The sequence below is a fragment of the Adiantum capillus-veneris genome, chromosome 9 (assembly GCF_014529385.1).
Source record: "Adiantum capillus-veneris isolate H3 chromosome 9, ASM1452938v2, whole genome shotgun sequence".
NCBI classification, from domain to species: domain Eukaryota; kingdom Viridiplantae; phylum Streptophyta; class Polypodiopsida; order Polypodiales; family Pteridaceae; genus Adiantum; species Adiantum capillus-veneris.
Genome location: NC_140939.1, coordinates 9,577,129 through 9,593,694, shown reverse-complemented (window position 1 = coordinate 9,593,694; position 16,566 = coordinate 9,577,129). Strand labels below are relative to the sequence as shown.

The window sequence follows — 16,566 nt, the reverse complement described above, 5'->3', positions numbered from 1 at the left end:
CCAGATGATGGGTGTCAGTCTAACTACGAAGATAGAGGAGAAAGTCCCTGACAAGGAAGGGATGGCCGAGCGGACAAAATCTCTGTAAGAGACCTTGTCCAAACGGATGAAGAAGATTTCAAGACTCGATTGATAATACGCTAGAGGATAACGCGGACGATGAGATGTCCAGTACCTCGAATTGGAGCATCAAACGGAAGGATTGACGGGTGATCTACTATGATTTCCCTTTACTAACAAACAAATTATATGCCAAGGAATCTGTGTGATTTTTTGAAAGAAAAAATTCACTATCTAGGGCATGTTATTTCAGCTAATGGGCTATATATGGATCAATCCAAAGTGGATACCATCCTCGGAAATGGCCTTCTCCTCAGAATCTGGAAGAGTTATAGATTTTTTTGGGATCTGCAAGTTTCTATCGAAGGTTTTTGGGATTTGCAGGTTTTTATCGAAGGTTCGTTAAAAACTATGCTAATATTGTTGTTCCCATGATGGATCAACTAAAAGACAAAGGCAAAGATTTTCAATGGGGACCCACTCAGCAGCACAGTTTTGATACGCTCAAGGATGCATTAGCTATAGCTCCCATACTAGCTATTGTAGATCCTTTGAAACCATTTGTTTTGGAAACGGATGCGAGTGACCATGCTATTGGAGCAGTCATGTTACAAGACGGACGGCCAATTGCATTTGAAAGCAAGAACCTTGATGCAACTCAGTAGAACTACTCTGCTTATGAGCACGAACTCTATGCAATAGTGTCTGCCTTAACAACATGGCGGCATTATATGTATGGTGCTCAGCTTGAGATTGTGTTTGACCATGAAAGCATGTAATGGTTTACACAACAAACAGATTTGAAGGGTCGGAAAGCCAGGTGGGCCGAGATTCTTTAGGAATATGACGCCAAGCTAAGGTATCGTAAAGGTCGATACAATGTGGTGGCTGACGCTCTAAGTCGTATGCCAGAGATCAATTCTCTCTTGTTCAGGAACTTGATAGTGAATTTTTGGATTCTCTCAAAGGCAAATATGGACATGATGAAGCATATTCCAAAGTGTGGAGCCATGTTCAAATGAGGGATCCTTCTCACTCCAATGATGGTAGTGTAACGTTAACCTCCACACTTAGTTCTCCTCTATCGAGTGATGAACTACAACGATGGAAGCATTTCACCATCGACAATGGATACCTACTCCATAAGGGGAGAGTTTGTGTACCGACGGACATAGACATTTGGTGCCAAATTCTTTATGAATGTCATGATAGTCCAAGTGTAGGGCACTCGGGTATTAGAAAAATTTATGCACTCGTACGACAACTATTTTACTGGCCAGGTATACATGGCTTTCTTCAAGCTTATCTCTTGCATTGCCAAAAATGTCAGTTTAACAAAGCAGAGCGCCTGAAAGCAGGAGGACTCTTACATCCTTTGGATATTCCCAATGGAAAATGGGAAAGCATCTCTATGGACTTTACTGTAGGTTTACCAACCACTTTATGAGGTCATGACTCGGTATGGGTGGTCGTAGACCGGTTGACTAAACTATGTAAGTTTATTCCAACCAAATCAACGATTAAGACACGAGAACTAGCCAAGTTATTTTGGGACCATCTATACAAGTTGTATGGTTTGCCAAGTAACATAGCCAGTGACCGTGATCCCAAGTTTAACAGTCACTTTTGGAGGGTTGTGTTTAAACGATTGGGTACACAACTAAACCTCAGTACAGTCGATCATTAAAAAATAGATGGTCAGACTGAAAGAGTTAACCAAGTGCTAGAGGATATGCTAAGAGCATACATCAGCAAAAAATAGTCAGACTGGGAAGAATACTTACCTATTCTCGAATTTGCCTACAACAGTGCTAAGCATGTCACAACTGGATTTAGTCCTTTCATGCTCATGTATGGGTTTCAATCTAGGTCACCTGTTACGGTGGGGTTGGCAGCCAAAAAGCTCCAAGAGGTTAAGAATTTTCTCCAAGACCACATGGATATGCTGAAACTTGCTTGTCAAAATGTTCGACATCTGAAACTTGCTTGTCAAAATGTCCGACAAGCATAGGATCGGTATAAGAAGTATGCTAATGAGAAACGTCGGCAAGTTACCTTCGAGGAAGAGAAGGAAATATGTTTACGTGTGCCAGAACATTCAAAAAGTCTAAAAATTAGGCCAACACCTAAATTATTTCCCCGATGTTGTGGGCCTTTCAAAATACTCAAGCAAGTAGATGATCGTGCCTACAAATTATTGCTACCTACACATTCTCCTATTCATCCGGTGTTTCATGTAAGCCGTTTACATAAGTGGTTACATGGAGATGACAATGTCATTGACCAACAGATTTTGGTTGATTTCATTAAGCCTCCTACCTTACCGCATGAACCTGAACCTGTTCTCGATTATCATGAGTTACGTACACGTCACCGTGTACGTCAACAAGACTTAATCAAGTGCTTGGGAAGACCGACCTGAGGAAGGTTCCACTTGGGAAAACATTAGTGTTCTTAAGAAGAAGTTTCCCACTTTTGTTTTTGAGGACGAAAACTCTTCTTAAGGGGGGAGTAATGTCAGGACGCCGGCAAGGCCGAACTAGACAAGGGCAAGGCCGCCGGGCTAGGCAGTGTGGAAAGGGAATCCAACTAGGGCAAAGGGCCAGGGGCCATGCTATATAGTGGGTGGTTGGGTGATGGACTCCTAGGTTCTAGTTCCCCTTGTCTAACACCAAGACCCTCAGAGTCATACAAAACCTCTCCCAAGCTGCCATCTCAACTCCATGCATAGTAGCATGGCTACCACCAATCCTGTCAAAAGGGTCCTCCAACATGTTGAAGTCCCCCCCATGCACCAGTGTTCTGCCTATGGCAGAGACTCAACTATCTGTGACCAAAACTCTGCTCGTGCACTCGCCACATTGGGCGCATAGATTTTCATGAAGCCCACAAGGCAACCTTGAACCTGCACATTGATCCCTGAGCCCTGCCTGGCACAGTAATCCCTCTGCCCACAATGGCCTGCTGCAAAGAATCCACAATAGTCATACATACCCCACCTTGGATGCCTCTAGGTCCAAAATAATCTGACCAAAAAGTATCATAACATCCATGCAAGAGCTGATCACAATGTCTAATGAGGCTCTCACACAAATGGTGCTCCTGTAGCATAAGGAGATCAATATCTCCTCCCACAAGGCAGTGCTGAAGCTCTTGACCCAGTCGGCCCCGCTGACATTGAAACTGGGGCCCACCAAGTCCCTCCACATTCCATGAGACGATCCTCATGGGAAGCGAGAGAGAACCGATGCTGGCGCAACAGATAAACAGGCTATCTTTGAGGCTGGTTTGGATGGGGAGTAATCTACATCCGAGCATCCTCTAGATAGGCGTGACTGCAACGAGTGCCTCTGGCCCAAGCCCAAGCAGAGCGAGCCATACGTAAAGCAACCTCATCTATCCAGAAGTCCTCATGAATGTATACATAGCATGGCAAGCATTGTGTATTAGCAAAGAAGTAAACCACAATGTGTCTACATCCTGCTATATTTGGAGAGGTCACCGCAAACTTGGCCAATGGCCACAAAGTCTGAAGCATGTCTGTAACTTCTAGTTCTCCAATGTGGTGAGAGAACTCTAGGACCTGTGTGTGCAACCATCCCAACATTGAGTCAAGAGTCCACTCAGTCTGGTCCCTACCGCAAAGGGAAAAACAGAAGCCAACCGCTGAGTCCAAGGCCTCTTCCCCCCTAGCTGCAAGGAACAAAACATGGACCGTGCAGCAGGCTGCCACATGGTCTGCTGAGGGGTCACCAAGAAAACGAGTAAAGTCATACTCAAAGAAGTACCATCGGTGCCGGATGTCCATTCTCGTCAGACCACAAGGGATAGTTGCAAGGGGAGACGTCTGTAACTGTAGAGGGGATCATAAGAAAGGCTGTCCCTCTCTCGCCAAGCGTCTCGTGGCAAAGGTGTTGCCAAGAGATCTCCTAGCAGCCAGAGATGGCCCTGCTCCCTGGGTTGACTGTGGAACTGGAGCGGGAGGGGGGGGGGAGTAGGAGCACGGGGAAGATGTGGAGAAGAGGGGTGGGGGGAGCGACATAGGTAGAGGGGCGGGGGGAAGAGGCAGTGGGAGCAGGAGCTGAGGGGGAGATGATAAGGAGAAGGGAACTCTGGGGAGGGGAGAGGCTGTTGAGGGTGAAGATGAGGTGGGGGATGGAGCAGGGACCTCATCCTGCTCTAGAGGACCGAATGGGTTCCCCGTGGGAACCCTCATTAGGCAAAATTTGGACTCACAAAGGGGCCCTTTAAGGAGTTTGACTTTACCTCTCTCTACCAAAATGGACGCATGGATAAATTTTTGCAAACAAACTCCAAAGTTGGCGAAGGTTTGACAATTAGAATGTCCTCTTCAAGCTCTATCTATTGATATATAGCACGCCATGAGATTCCTTATATTTTAGAAGATTCTTTTTTTGATTCACTTAGACAACTCTGCGGAATCTAAGTGAATCAAAAAAAGAATCTTATAAAATATGAGGAATCTCATGGCGTGCTATATATCAGTAGATAGAGCTTGAAGAGGACATTCTAACTGTCAAACCTCCGCCAACTTTGGAGTTTGTTTGCAAAAGTTTATCCATGCACCCATTTTGGTAGAGAGAGGTAAAGTCAAACTCCTTAGAGGGCCCCTTTGTGAGTCCAAATTTTGCCTAATGCTACTGCTGGGCAGGCACTTGAGGACCACTCTGAGTGCCCGGATGTTGTTGTGGCCCCTGCCGTCGTCCACTACGGGCCTGCTGTCATCCCTCCATGGATAGGCCTTCGCAAGATGGCCATCTATCGACAAATGAAGCACTGCTTCGGGAGGCCCGAATACTCCACGCTCTGTCTAAACCAACCCCCACTCACCCGAGGCAGAAGAATGACCTTCAGGAGCCTGTGAGTGTCCCTAACAAGAATGCAAACTGAGGGAATGCCAGCCGCCTTCGTAGCTACTGAGGCTTCCGTGCGAGGTGTCTCTAGGGATGTCCCAATGGCTAAGCCTATCCTGGACAAAAGTGGTAGGTACTCCCTCCACAAACCAGGAAAGCAGACGGAGATGGGGATGTCTGTCTCCTCTACCAAAACATCCAAAGTAGGGTCAAAACCATGTCTCCACTGTTGAAAGTGGTTTTGAGCTGCTCGGATGGTCAATGGACTCATGGTGATGACCTTGGACGCCATCTCGGAGGTCTCAAACTTGATGTGATAGTAACCTCGTCCGAGTATCTGTACGTCCAAGAACTTTCTCACATCTGCGATAAGGCGAGCCATGAGAAGCTCACATAGATCTCCTCTGCTGGGTCGGGTGCCAAGAATCTTGCAGATGATAGAAGTTGCCTGCAAGCGCTCTACCTCTGCGGCTAGGCTCGCTTGCTCTATCGGTGAAAGTGCAAGTCAAATGGTAGGCTCAGTGGGGTCGGGAGAGGGGGCTTCAGATGAGTCCCTCTGTGGTGGAGCTGGAGCCTCCATCTGTGTCTACTACTGCGACGGAGAAGCGGATGGAGGAATTTCTTTGCAACAAACCGTGATGACACTGTCCAAAACAAACAGCACTTCCAGATCCAGTTGAAGGGAACTTTGGGGAAAAAAGGCAAAGAGCGAAGAGAGCGGCGAGGGGGGGATATTCAATGAGCGAAGATCCGGGGGGGGGCTGGAAATGGCAGCGGGTGAGGGCAGTAGCCAGGCTACGGATATGGCGGGCAGGGTTGGTGCGCGCTGGGGGCGGGCTGGGATGTAGCACACGAGAGGACAGGAAGGGGGACAGCGCCAGGGTAGTGGTGGGAGGGGGAGTGTTTAAGGCACATACATTCACAATAGACAAACATGGGAATTAGAATGGAACTAGAACTAGAACAGAACACAGAAACTGACAACAGACTAATTCCGACATAACTTCTGCCATCATATTCCCAAATAGACACTGATCGACAGTTACATAGTTGGAGAATACCAATGGGCAAAGCCCTTTCCCAAGAACACCACTTGGGATCCCAAAAGTACAAAAGTTGAGATTCCGAATTCCACTAAGGTAAAACATCCAAAATTCCCTCGGCTTAACACTTGGCACAGCCCGGTGGCTAGAGCCATAGGCTAACCTCGACCCACAATCCCTTGATCAAGTAATTTTCTCCCCAGCAACATCTTCGGCATCTCTCTCCACAGCCTTTTGTGCCACAAAATCCAGATCCGCTTTCTTTTCCACATCCAGATCCGCCTGCTTTTCCACATCCGATTCCGCCTGCTTTTCCACTTCCAATTCCCCCTGCTTTTCCACTTCCGATTCCACTCCACCTGCCAAATTTTGATCTGGTTCCAAAACGCCACTGCTCAGCTCCACCGTGCACTTACTTAGATCCCATGCACTTACTTCAATTCCCTTTCTTTTGTTCTTCAACTCCTCCATCTCTGCAACCAGCCTCTCATTCTCCATCTTATACTTAAAATGATGAATTTTCACCTCGATTTGGGCACGCCATGCAAGATTTGCCCAAAAAATATTCGTCCTTAAATGAGTCACATCAGCTCTGAGCGAATTTTTAGCCTTAAAATGAGTACCCCCACTTATGAATACCTCTGTACCCTTTTGCCCAATTCCATTCCTCTGACTATCCTCTTTCTAGACTTCAAATTCCACAATCTGAATTCCAACTTCCAATCCGCAATCCGAATTTTGAATTCGAGATCCTTTTACATGTTGAACATACTTTGACATTAAATATGCATTCTGCTGAACATTCTCTAGTTCCACGTTTACATCATCTGCTTGACTCCCAAATTTACAAATGACTTGACAATTGCCATGATAAAATTGAGCTCCATCTGCATTTCCAAAGATGACTTCATCATTTGCTGCAATATCTTTAGCCTTCCGCAACATCCACTTTGGAATTTCAAGAACTTTTAATATCTGAATTTGCATCTGCATTTCCACCTGAATCTGAATTCCAATCTGAATCTCACTCGAAATATGAATCTAATCCAAAATTTGACACTTGGGATACTCCTCTTCATGTCCCTTATACAACATTGCCCTATCAACTCCTACATGTTTGTTCTGATTTTGTCCAATCCAAGAAGAAAATGATGTTGTTAATCCCCACTGAGTATCGATGTCATCCTCCTTGTGAGACTGATTGTCATACCTCTTCATCAAACTTTCCACTGCTTCCATTAAAATTTGCATCTGAATTGGTCTTTGCATCCAAAATTGCAGTTGAATCCAAATCCAAAATTGAGACTGAATCTGAATCTGAGTCTGAATCACATTCAGTATCTTCCAGAATTTGACTTGCTTTATCAACTGAAAATTTGCCCTCAATATCTCTTCATATCCATGTATATGAAACTGCCGCAATATGGAATGCCACCTCCAACTTCCAATATGAATATCATCATCCTCAATCTCCTCCGTTATGCTGCTGTCATCTTTTGGTCCTTGCTACTGCAATTGTTGCTTGGCTCTTTTGACATCCTCTTTTGACATTTGCTTTGAAGTCCGCTTGAAATGACAAAATTCCGCAATGATATCTGCATTAGCATGCACATCCTCCATTTACTGCTGACAACTGTCCTCTTTAAATGTATGTGAATTCCCAATGAACATGACACTTCGATCAATCAAAAAGGGATAATCCTCATGTGCTTCATGGACACACTTCCGTGGTAGGATAGAGGTAACCAGGGTTTCTTCCCGGCTCTGTTCCCTGACCTCATGTTGCTCCGCCTTACCTTGCTGCCTTTTATCCTGCTGATATTGTTGATCCTCCACATGATCTTATTTTTGACTTCCCACTTGCATTTGTTGAGCTACCACCCATTGAATTTCTGATCGAAACTGATGTGTACATTGTTGGGATACAATTTCTACAAGATTTGCTAACTGCATATTTACATCTGCGGATCTTTGTGGTGACAATTCCTCCGAAATTGAGTTGTTCATTGTTGTTGCTGCAAATTCCTCCTGAGTACATCTGATTTTTGAAACTTTTTCGTGATTTGACTCTTCATTTGTAATCCTACATACATTCTCAATTGAACCCAAAAATAAATCAATCACCTCTTCTTCTTCATTCCTCTCTCTATCCATCACCTCTCCGTTCATCCGACTATCCACCTGTCCATTCCTCACATTATCCGCTTCTTCAAATGGTCTTTCATTTCCATGAACAACATCCTCAATATGTATGATTTGCTTCTCCTCTAAATAATAAATCTCATTGACAAGTGACAACACCGACATCAATTTCAGCAATGGATTTTTCGTCTCCACTCTATGAGCACACTCCAGTGGTCGGGTAGGGGTATCTAGGGGCATTTTTAGGCTCTCTTGGCCAACCTCCTTTTGCACCTCCTTCTCCTCCACCTTTGGTATCCCCACATGATGGATGTCCGTCTCCATGACAACCCATCCGTCATCATCATCACTTAATTCATCTTCAAACTCAGCTGCATATGCATCCCTCAATCTCTCACATGCTTCCCACAATTTTCTCACCTCCTTCCTGCTGGAACATGATGTCCTCCTCTTTCCTTTATGATTAGTCAACCACTCATATGCCCTCTCTAATTCATCCTCAAAATCTTCCAACTTATCCCATGCTACGTGTGTCCCATTTTGCCATGCAATAGTGAGTTTTCCCTTGCTTCAATGCTTCACATAGCATGGATGCATCAAGAAGTGCATGCCCCACTTAGCCAAGGTGCTTAACATAGTCAAGTTTTCACAATAACAAGCTAATGGCTACATACATACAATAGAAGGTAGACAAAGCTTGGACCAGTGCTACATTGCATGGTACAGAATTAAAGCAATACAATGCGCAGTGGGGTATATAGTAAAAGACGCTTATATTCAAAATTCTTCCCAATACAATGCACAGAGTGGGGTATACAATCAAAAGACGTTTGTATTCAAATTCTTCCCAAACTTGTAAGTTCCGTAAATACAAAAAGGTTTGATGCCTAATTACAAGCTATTCCTCATGGCGCAAACGGCGAGCAAGTTGCATATCCTTGGGCATAATGGTTACACGCTTTGCATGGATGGCACATAGGTTCAAATCCTCGAATGTGCTAGTTAGATATTGCTCTGCTGCCTCTTGGACTGCCTCTATGGCCACGGCGCCCATCCAAAATTGAGTGTTGTACAATTGCAAAACCTTCCTGCATATCCTTGCAAAAGGGGCCCTCCGAATCAAGAGCTCGGTGCTCTTTTGATAGTGGCGAATCTCCGCAAAAGCACGGCTGCGCTTTCGTACCTTCTGAGTTCGACGTGGAGGTACATTTGTTGCACGAGTTGGGGCAACTTGCTTCCTCTTCTTGTAGACAATGCTCTTTCTCTTTTTTTTCTGCACAAGCACTTCCAACACCTCATAATCTGATTCCACCTACTCTCCATCTGATTCGTGCTCTTCACTATTGAGCGGATGTGATGGTGTAGGTCCACTCCCTTTAGGGAGTGTCTTACCCCCAATAGACATGTGAGCCTCATAAGTTTGTATTTTGACGCCAACCCATGGGGCATCTTCATCCATTTGCGTCTCTTTGGAGCCTTTTGACAGTTGCTTTTGGTTGTTTGTTTCTTTTCCTTGGTCGCTCTCATCCTCCCTGTTGTCATCAGAATCGTTGGAGTCCAATGAATAGACAACAAGGCGATGCTTCCTTCTCTCTTTTGCTGCTGTAGAGGACTGGCCATGCTGATTTGAAGCTCAAACTTCTTCTGTGTGGACCTCACCTTGAGCTTGTGAAGTTCTAGCTTCTGTTGCTGCACCTTTGAGTCGTTGTCCATCCGGCCCCGCTGGATATGCAATCCTTGCCATTTGTTTTGTTATTTTCATGGTAGCACCTAGTAGGGAAAATGACAAAATGAGCGCCTTCAACCTTTAAATAGTTTTTTTTGAGATCTGGGCCCTTTCACACTATGCGGCCAATTAAGTGAAACTCAAATAAACCAATTGAATTTAATAAGTAAACCTGGATCATGCGGACGGCTGACGCGACGCCCAAACGCTGCCTTTTCGATACTTAGTTGCACGCCAAGCTTCATGGCCCAGGGACGCTAGCGAGCGTTTCCACTTCTCGAATGCTGCAGTACGGGAGGTGTTGCGTAACTGCTTTGCTAACATCGACTCTCTTGCTTTCTCAATCGTGCGAGTTCTCCCAAAGGTGTGCCTAAAAAACCAGTTAAACATCTCTTGGAGGTAGTTGGAGTGTGAACCACCACCACCATGCCGAGTATTCTTGAAGTAGACTCCTTTTGCTCGATAGTGGGACTTCTCCATGCCTTGTGTACTCCATATATCAAGCGAACCATAGCGGTCCATGAAGTATGCACCATGTGCATAGAGAATGTGCTAAAACAACCAAAAAGAAGATAAGCCAATAGAAAATTTGCATTTTCAAACATTGCATATGTATTAAGTCCGTTAAAACAAACCATGTAGTGTGTATTCTTGCTTTCAGACCATCCGTCCTTAGTGGCCTTTGTGAATTCATAAAGCACCTTCTTGAACTCCTCTCGCTACTCAACGGTGGTGCTTGAAAGATTCATCAATTGCACAACCTTTTGAAAGGATGACCATACTAGCTTGCGTTGGTTAGCAACCTCCACATTGGGATCTTTGTCCATTGTGCATGAACATAAATCTTTCCACAACTCCCACCACTTCTCACTTGCTAGATCGACACTTGCCTTGGATACTTGCATTGGATACTTTAACATCTTCTTGAAAAATCGACGTGCCTTGGCTCCATTCATGGAAACCTTCTGTGCCACCTCATATGTCTTCTCCCTACAAGTCTCTACTACAATGTTCACCCTTGATCGGTGACATCCAGTCTCATTAAGGAGCGTCTCCACCCCCTGCAAGGAGTCTTTTGACCGTTGAAGGGGCTTCATTGTGAAAGAATAGTCAATGTGATGCTTTAGGATCCTATCAAATATTTGCATAAATGCATGCAATGTACAAAAGTGAACATTGTTGAGGGAGAAGGGAATTATGGGGTTCCACCCAGGATCTTTGCTATCCCTATCAAGCACCTCTAGCATATCACATGAAAGAACTGAAGCTTGCCACTCCCTATTATATGGTCATCATTATCTTCGTCCTGACCTTCCACTTGAGTTTCTCGACTTGTCTTGTGCCCTTTCACACAGAATGGGCAGGGAAGTAAAGAATTTGCACATTGTTTGCATCCAAGCATGCACTTTATGGTCTTTAGATCACCACCTAAATGCCATTCAACATCAAACTCCCCACGTCTCGGAACCATGAGCTTCTCATCATTTGTTTGAGCTTTAATGACCTCTGTGACCCATGGGATTCTACTGTGCAAGGACTTCATGTGTCTCTTTCAGAACTTCAATTGCACCAAGCCACCATATATCCTTCTCTGATTACACACTAAAAGAGGGCTTTGTCGCTTCACTCGAATTGCAAGATTGCTTGGCATAAGCTAGGGCTTCATTCATAAGCGTGATGCTCATTCTCTCCAACTTTCTCCCTTTGACAATTACACACTCATCCAGCTTTAGCACAAACACAAGCTTGCCTTCAAGAACTGCTAGCAATGTAAAGCCTCAGAATGCATGTTATGACACATCATAGAGCATGTAGGCAACCCTAAACTAACCTACATCACTCAAATTGTAGAAAATAGCAATGGACTGTTGCAATCATATCAAGTCCACAAAGATATTGTTGAATTTGGTGTAAACAAACCCTTCGATCCGCAACACACTGTTAGAAACAACACCACTTCCCTTCCCGCGGCCCTTTCTTCCTTGTGATTTGCTACGGAGCGGCTGAAGAGGCATCGTGTCTTCAATATACAAGTAGTCCCCTAACCGGTGGACAACATCATCATTTGACACCCTCTTGGCAATCGCCACTCTATGAGGAAGTGGGAATAGGTTTTCCGTGACTCCTCGACTTCTTAATGCATCTTTTAACACTTGATGTAGCCCTTTGTACTAATCCCAACAGCATCACAAATATCCTGAACATCTAGATCACTGAAAATATTAGAAAAATCACTAAGAACTCTCTTAGTGGTTGCGTCTTTCAAGTGTTTTGCCTCTGGAGCATCAAGCATCCCAATAAAATCCTCTGTGTTGAAACAAGAACGAAGTAAAGAAGCCCGAGCTGACGCATTCTCGCCGCCGCACGTTTCTTGGACGAAGTTCCTACTACCCAAAACAACAATGATGAGCGGTATTAGACTTAAACAACATGAGGGGTAGAACATCTTACCTCATGGCTGTCACCCTTCGTTTTCTTGCACCACCACGTGATGCAAGAGTCTGAATTTCAGACAACTCTTGTTTCCTCACCCTACCTCCCATGGCAGTACTCTTCACGTGTGAAAGAGTATCCTCAAGCTTTTTAATTACATTTTCCTTGGTTGTGATGGTGCTCTTCTGCATTGCATTTATATGCACGTATAACAAAAATTATACGTGTAAAACGTTAATATACGTAGTATTTCCGAATAATTACCGAATATCCGTATAAAACAGTTTTCGATTGAGATATTTTTTGCTCGAAAAATATCTCGATCGAAAAACTGTATATATATACAATCGTCGCCGTATTCGATCAAAAAGCATTGTGGACTTTTTTGGAGTTTGGAGAGCTTGGAGCTTTTGAGAGATTAGCAGATAGCAACAACCTCTTCAGTTTACAGCGGTTTTCAGGTATATTTTTTAAATTTTCAATAAATACTAACTTTTTTTTTGTGTTGTGCTAGACTTGTGTGGTGCAGTAGTTTCGGCTCTCACCACAAAGCTGGCTTGCAGGTCATAGGCCACTTTGTGGTGGGTAGCCATATGGATCACTCCAGAGGTGTGTAGAATATAGTTTTCTTTCTCGTGGTGTGTAGTTATATAACTCACTCCAGGGAAGGCTTAGGGTAAATTTAGATTCTCACTCGTATGGTGTAGTAGTATATCTCTCACCATAGAGATGAGTTAGGATTAGAGGTCGACTTGTGGAGTGTAGTAGGCATGATGCTACACCTCTCACTTCAGAGTGGCCTATAAAATTTACAATCTTAAAGTAAATCATTATTGATTATTCTACATAGAAGCACAAAGATTAACGTTCGTCATTTTAAGAGTGTAGAGATGCATACTTTATGCCTTCTTCATCTTAATGCGACTTTCATTATTTTTGTGCTTCTATTTCTGTAGTAATATCATTGTTCATCAGCAGATGACTTGGTGTTATTCTCAACGTAGATATATACAACAATTGATTTACATTTGAGATTGTTGAGCTGTTCGCTGATGGTTGTGTTGTGCGTTCCACACACTCCATTAGAAATAGCTTATAAAATTTACAATTTTAGATTAAGTTTTTCTGTCATATGTATTACATAGAAACACAAGCGTTACCACTCGTTATATTAAGAGTGTAGAGATGCATATTTTCATGCCCTCTTCATCTTAATGTGACATACTGGTTACTCGTGTGTTTCATATTCCAAAAGAACATCATTTTTCATCATTAAATGACTTAGTGTTGTTTTGGACGTAAACACATACGATAGGTAACTTACATCTGCAATTGTTAATTTATCCGTTGATAGTTGTGTTGTGAGTTCCACACACTTTATCAGGGATTAGATTGATAAGAACTATCAATCTATTTTACAACAACATCCAGGACTTGTGTTGAGAATATCTCACACTAGCTGAGTTGTTCACATGTACGACTTTCCAACCCTTTAGATGTAATTTCTTTCATCATCTCACACTTCTGCACATAGCAGGGTCCAATTCTTGTGCTGAGAGCATCTCACACTCCTGGCCTCTCTCTCTCTCTCTCTCTCTCTCTCTCTCTCTCTCTCTCTCTCTCTCTCTCTCTCTCTCTCTCTCTCTCTCTCTCTCTCTCTCTCTCTCTCTCTCTCTCTCTCTCTCTCTAATTTAATTTTCATGGTCGATTCGCACAATGTGGTTTGTAATCATAAGATTTTCTCTTTAATTTGCAATAATTTAATATTTTTTAATAAATTTTTATCATCATTTAATATATATAGGGTTAACACTCATTATATAATAACTATGTTACTATGGTGTACAATCTTTTTGTAAGATTCTTAATTTATAATTTTGTCATACAGATATGGCAGACACGAAGCTAGCAAAACATCAACGAAAGTTCGTCTCCGAAGTGATTGTAAGACACTTTCATTACACATCAGAGGCAGAGATTAGACGTTGTTTATATCCTGTCGCTCCGGAGCATTTTTATCAGCTTACAGAGACTCTGACCAAGTCTGTGTTTGAGCAGCTCCAGGCAGAGTTTGCACCAGCTATTTTTGACATAGCCCTCCTGACATCAGGTGCTTTAGTAAACATGGTCAAACAAAACATTGGACAGATCATGAAAACCTTTCAAGAACTGAAAAATCCTGCAATTACTTCCCTGCCAAACATAGATGAGCGCATACATCTTGTGCAACAGCTTTACACGGAGTTCAAGAGCAAGGAAAAGTTAGAAAGAGCAGCAAAGCGTGCAAGAGTGGAAGCCAGCTCTTCTGAAGCTGCTGTTGAACCAGAAATCATTCTTAGAACAGAGCCTGCAACGTCATCCGTTTCTACATTAGACCTCTCTCAGCTACCACCTATTTTACACCTTTTACCCACACAGTCGTCTTCAATATCCAAGCTCCACAGCTGGGAGAGGGAAGATGGGCACATGGAAGCATGTGGGTGTCACAGATCCCACTTTCAAAGATCAAGTGTATGCTGCAAAAGTGTTCAAAGTACACTTACATGGGCCCACCATGGAGCAACAGGTCAAAGACGAACCAACAATTTTGGATATTTCACATCGAGGTATTATCTACCCTCTTGCCATGGTGCGCCACCTGGAGCGACCAATGCTCATTTCACGATTTTGGAATGGCGGCCATGTGGAGCAATGGATCAAAGAATGCACTACAGACGGCAGCCAGCCTGTCATTCACGATTACGTACTCACTGCAGGAACAGTAGAACTATTCTAGGAGAATATTTTGCAGATCATCAATGCTCTCCTCCAAACTCTGAAGTATATACATACGCATAACTACCTCCACAATGATATACACTCTCGCAATATGATGCTGCATTTTGGCGAAAAAGGTGTTTACGCCGGCATTGTGGATTGGGGTTCATGCACCAAAACAAATACGACAGCCGGTTTTCCTCCTCTACGCGATATGCAGATAGAAACTAGAAAATAATATGAGAGAAATTATCCATGGGCAGCCCTCGAATGTATATCTAGTAATCCTCCCTCTTGGACCAAAGCTATGGATATTTATTCCATGTGTCATACATGTAAACGCATTTTGAAGTGCTTACCAGAGCCCCAAGAACAAAGCAAGAGACATTTTTTGAGTAATGTACTTGCTCATCTTGAAACCGGCAAGCGCGTTCACCCCAAAACCCGGCCTAATGCTTTTGATCTCTCCTTATGTTTAAATGGTGCCCATAGAGTGGGTTACAACATTGTAATGACATCTGGCTTACGACCAGCTGATGATTAATGAAAACACAGTCTCATGATTTCATCATTGTTTTACTTTTGGTGTCAGATTTAATTGTATGTTTAATTGAACAAAATATCTATGTTTGTCATTCGATATACTGTCCAATGTCAAATTAATTGAATGGGTATTTAAAAGTAATGACATGTTCACCTGATATGCAGATATGGAAGAAGAACTCAACCACGCTGAAGCTCAGGCAATTTTTAAAGAAGAACAAGTTAGATGTGGACAAGCAGATCTTTCTACTATTGCCAACATTGAAGAAGATGAATCTGAGCTGCAGGGCGAACCATTAACCCTTAAAGAGTGCAAAAAGCTTTGCCCTAATCACTTTGTACGCCATCAACTATTTCAAATAAGTGGCAATGCAAAAGATAAGCTCCGTTAAAGCTCTCTGATTTGCAACATAAAGGATTGGCACGTGTATTGCTGCAAAGGTTTATACGACAAGACAGATGCCTACCAAACAACAACCAAGTAGCAATTTACTTTATCCAGGAATGCTATGTTCGATATGTTTTGCTGAAGAGAGTGGATTGTTCAGATCGTGCCGCTGGCGTTGGACGTGGATGCATTGCAAAATAGGTGGCAGCACGCTGTCGTGCAGCTCCACTGCCATGATGAGAAAAAGAGCAGAGAAATGTAAGCTAAGCTTCTTTGAAGCCTACTTGATTAATGGTCAGTGATGAGGGCTTGTTAACATGCCAAGTCTAATGATTAATGTATGCCAGATGCAGATTTAAAGGGCCAATTGATGCCTTAATGATGCCAAAAATGGACTATGCTTAAAGTGAGCACAAATAGAACATTACGATCCAAAACTGTAGTGCTTGAAGATCTCTACCGGCCTGTCTTTACGTCTCGTCGATAGGAGCTACGGTGAAGAAGTTATGGCAGTTTAAAGTTCAAGTCGATTGCAGATCCGTACTGGATTGGGCAACTTCAGCTGAGGTGATAGAAATGAAATGAATGCACGGGCCTGAA

The 16,566-nt window shown here is 43.4% G+C and overlaps 1 pseudogene; it reads right to left on the bottom strand.

Annotated features, from left to right (window-relative positions):
* Positions 1-6,661: 6,661 nt before the first annotated feature.
* On the bottom strand, positions 6,662-8,558 carry LOC147450115 (uncharacterized; annotated as a pseudogene).
* Between the last annotated feature and the right edge of the window lie 8,008 nt (positions 8,559-16,566).